Source organism: Triticum dicoccoides, chromosome 2B (genome assembly GCF_002162155.2).
Source record: "Triticum dicoccoides isolate Atlit2015 ecotype Zavitan chromosome 2B, WEW_v2.0, whole genome shotgun sequence".
In the NCBI taxonomy this organism is placed as follows: domain Eukaryota; kingdom Viridiplantae; phylum Streptophyta; class Magnoliopsida; order Poales; family Poaceae; genus Triticum; species Triticum dicoccoides.
The window spans coordinates 407,280,910-407,285,490 of NC_041383.1; positions in this window are offsets into that span (position 1 = coordinate 407,280,910).

Here is a 4,581-nt window from a genome sequence, read left to right on the forward strand (position 1 = left end):
TCTCACAGTAATAAAGCAACAGCAAGAAGCCAACAACTAATACTAATACTACCAGTGTGAATTACTGAAACATGACAATAAGGAAGTTGCACACTATGATGTCTTCTCTTGTTATAAAACCAACTTGGATAGCACAATCTGATATCATCATGCATATTTGAAGTGAAGCCTTAGTCCCAGTTATCTGCAGGACTACCCGTGCACTATATCTTGGTCGTCAAATGCTTGATAAGTCCATAGCACAAAGAACTACATTGAACTTTCAGTAAAAACACACATGTATCACTAAGGTTACTGCCAAGACACTTAAAATTAAGAAAACACATGATGGCCAATCCTACAAAACCCGGTTATAGAATTCACCAGGAATTCAAGGTTTTGCCCGTATCAAGTACAGAATGGAAGGGACAACTTAAAAGATCACACGGTTAGATACACATGAGGGTTCACCTATGAGCGTGCCCGCACAAATTCATCCAGCCGATCCCACACCTCCAGAGCAGCCGGTCTGTCTTGATGCCTTTTATTCTTGCTTATCTGCACCATAGGTTAATAACACAATTAATAAAGCAGCTGTAAGTGGGAGCAAAATAGAATTTGATTACAATAACCAAGAAAACATATGAAAAATTCCTCCTACTCACAGATATGATTTTGACATTTCATTGTTTGACCACTTTTGCTGAATCGACACTATCATCTTCAAAGCGTACAAAGAACCCAATAACTGAGAGAGAAAAGTTTAAAATGTTAGGCCACAGATGGTATCGACTTGCTGTGCTGAAAAGAGAAACAGAGCAATCTAATGTTCCATGTTGCATTACAAATACCATAAATTTTTGACCAAGTTTAGTGGGAGGCTTTGCTAGGAATAGAGACAAAAGGTGTGGGCAAACGGGTATGATTTGGTTAGTCATAGCAGCAGTGATTTCCTGGTCGACAGCCAATGTCAATGCCAAAAACAAGCATCATTTTAACCCAATCTATTATATACTTAAAACAATAGAAACTAACGGTTAAGATTCATCTATACAAAGTTAAGATATTGAACGGTTGAGATTAGTTAAATAGAAACTCATAACACGGGAATAAAAAAAAACATGACACCGCCAGGTCCCATGTACAACCAGATTGTACTATCATGTTGGACACGTTCAAGTGTAGAACAAGGAAACTCATACATAGAAAAAAACATGACATCGCCAGGTCCCATGTACAACCAGATTGTACTATCATGTTGGACATGTTCAAGTGTAGAACAAGGAAACTCATACATTGGAATAATCCATAACGGATCCTCAAAAAAAACCATCACGTGTATATACGGTAACAAACAAGTCATGTCCTACTAGGACACGTTTTTTCCTAAGAAAAAAACCTACGACGCGTTCAAGAAGCCCTTACGTTTGGAATAGATTAATAGGTCGGCAGGTAATATTATGTCATCTTGGGGCATCTCCCGTTCGGATCGCAAGCAGCTGCCAGCTACGTCTAGAGGCAGATCACGTCAATGGCCGGTGGATACAATCTCTGCATGTAAATTGAGGAGGAAGAAAAGACTTGATGCACGTACACATCCAAAGGACTGCAGCTAGACATTCGGATCACAAGCGCATGGTAGTCATCGGCCACATCGAGCGGTGGACGATGTTCAGTCCGCGATGGGATCTAATCCCTGCATGCAAATTGTTTGGTTCAGAAGTAGATCATGGGCTTGACCGTCCTCAACAAAGCAATTTAGCAATTTACAGTACCACTAATTTCTCTATATTATTCTGAGAGCTGTTTGTAAAAAACAAGAAGATAATATGATGTATTGATTCCCATTGTTTCATACAATTTATAACACACTGCAAACTTATAGGAATAGATTGGATACAATGACAAACGAAGAAACAAAAGTAGCAGCGTGAAGCCGTACATTATGTGCACACTGTACTTTTTGGCTCTAAAGAAACTATATACCCAGAATAAATGATGGAACAAGCCAATGTGATTCTAAGTAAAGGGAAGGGCACGTGCAAGAGGACCACATGCATATCATATTAAAACTAGAAAAAAATAGAGCACCTCCCACATGTGTTATTTAGTTCCTTCGTGAAATACACATAGATATGTCAAGATTTAAAGTGCGAGGTTATTTAGCATTTTTTATTAATACACCTGAATAATTTTATATTGTACTACACAGCTAAGCAACAGAGATAATTAGAGCAACACTATATTGGCATGTGTAGAATAGTAGAAGCATCTCTGTACATGATATTGCACAATGCAACTTCAATAATGACGAGGTGGTTCTATTAGACATTAATGTTATATTATAAGTCTTATTAGAGAGTCTTTTAAAAATTGTCAGTAAAATAAAAAAAATAAAAGGGCAGTCATCGAAAAAAGGCAAAACCAAATTGATTATTTAGAAGAAGAAAAGAAAAAGATAAAAAAAAACTCCAAATAGAGCAGCACAATCCAATGGTTTTCTATTGTCACATAGTACAAAATATGTTACTACCAACACACCGGCTCCTCCTCCCCCTCCCCTCCTCCCCCGTACCCCCCGCGTCGCCTCCCCGAGCGAGGCGGCCGGGGGCTCCCCTTCCCTGCCCCTCCCAGCACCCCCCCTCCTCCTTCCCCTCCCGCCGCCGCCGGCGTAGGCCACCGGGCCTGGCTCGCGTGATGCCGGCGGCGGCGGCCCTGTTCTCTTCCTCCCCGCGCGGCGCTGTAGCTCGGGCGTTGGCGCCGGCGGCGGTGCACCCAGGTCGGCTTCGGATCCGGTGGCGGCTCGTCTTCGCAGGCGGCGCAGCTCCGGGTGGCATGGTGGCGGTGGCGTGGCTGCTTGGCTGCGGGGCGGCGCGGTGGCTGGCGGCGGCGCCCTTCCGGCCCAGATCTGGACCCTTTTGGGCCCCATCTGGGTCTGGGTGGGCCTGGCGTGTGCTTTCCGGCGTCATCTCCGGCGGACGGAGGTGTGGCTTGGGCTGGGGGTGGCGGAGACGATGGCGCGTGTACTGCAGCGCAGCGACGGGAGCTTCACGAGCCCGCTTCGGGCTCGGCCGGGCAGGGGTGCCTGGTTTGCTCCTGAGCTACGTCCGGTCGGTCACCGCCGAGGGTGGTGGAGGTTGTCCCCTCCCACGTGGCCGCTGACCCTGCTGCTCCTCGTTTTCGGCTGGTTCCTCTCGATCCCGCCGGTCTCGCTTCGCTTGTCACGGTGAGACGGCGATGGTGACTGCGTGTCCGTGGTGGCGCATATTGGTGGACGGCAAGTATGGTGGAGCGCGATGGATCGTCTGGGGTCGTGGTTGGTAGGAGGTTGGGAGAAATCCTTGTCGGCTTGTTCGGCACCGACGCGGTGACGCCCGTGGGCGTCGCCGTGCCTTCCTGAAGGGCGTCAGATATCCCCCTTCCTCCCACGGCCCTTCGCGTACCGGGGGAAACCCTAGGCCATGTACGGTAGCAGCGTCATTGTCGTCGCGTTCCTTCTTGAAGGTGTTACTTGGTATGCGGCGTTTCATGGTGCTAGGAGCGTGGTGGAACTCTCCGGCGGGCGCAGCGGTGGCGAGTCATCTTCGTTTTTATTGATCCGCCGTTGTCGGCATTTTTTCCTTTTGTGTTTTCTCTTTTTTTTCTTTTGGGCGTGCCTGTGCTGCTTCCGCCCCAGCACCTATCGTGGGTTGTATCGATGTTGTTGCTTTGTAATACAAAGCGGGGGGAAACCCTTTTTCGGCAAAAAATTCAATAGAGTCTTCTATATGCGTTATTTTTCTTTTATTGACAAATGTGTATTGTATTTTTGGTAATGTCTAAGGCTTACCAACATATCAATGCCAATATGGATATAAAGGCACACTGGAAATCTAGCCGTGCAAATTGCGCGGGTCACACCGCTAGTTGGGTTAACAAAGTAAGCACTCAAAGTGTACTCCCTCCCGGTACAAAACAACCCTATCCTGCAATGTCGATGGACAATTCAGCGATCACTATGAACCTCTCAGTACGAAAATCTTGAATCACCGATGTGATGTGATTATTTCTACAGTCATTGAGCAAAAACTAACGAAGCTCTCGGAGATGCAAAGACAACAAATCGCAGATATATTACAAGCAGGCAAGCAGTAACTAGAGTGGCAAACCTTTGTTGAAGATGTCGACATGGCCCTTGAAGGGCCAGTCCTTGAACTGCCACACTTTTCCGAGCACAAACACGGCCACGACACGCGCCCAGTCGTCGGCCTTGAGCGAGGCCGGATTGTCCCTGACCTCAAACGCCACCGGACCGGCAGCAAGCGCGGATCCAGCGGCAATCGCAAGCAAGCAGAGGCAGTATCGGTGGGAGGAGGAGGAGCTCCGGACGAACCTGGGTGAGGAGGCGGGACGGGTGGCGGATCGGGCGACGCGAGGCGGCCCGCCGGCAGGCGCGGCTGGTGGCCGAGAGGGCCGCGGTGGAGGGACGGGCGCAGGGGCAGGGAAACCGACGGCGGCGGCGACCGGTGAGGGCGGCGGCGAACCCTATCCAGCAGCACGCACGGAAGTGGCTGAGAGCCTGAGACTGATTCGGGTGGCCGAGAGGGCCGCGGTGGAGGGACG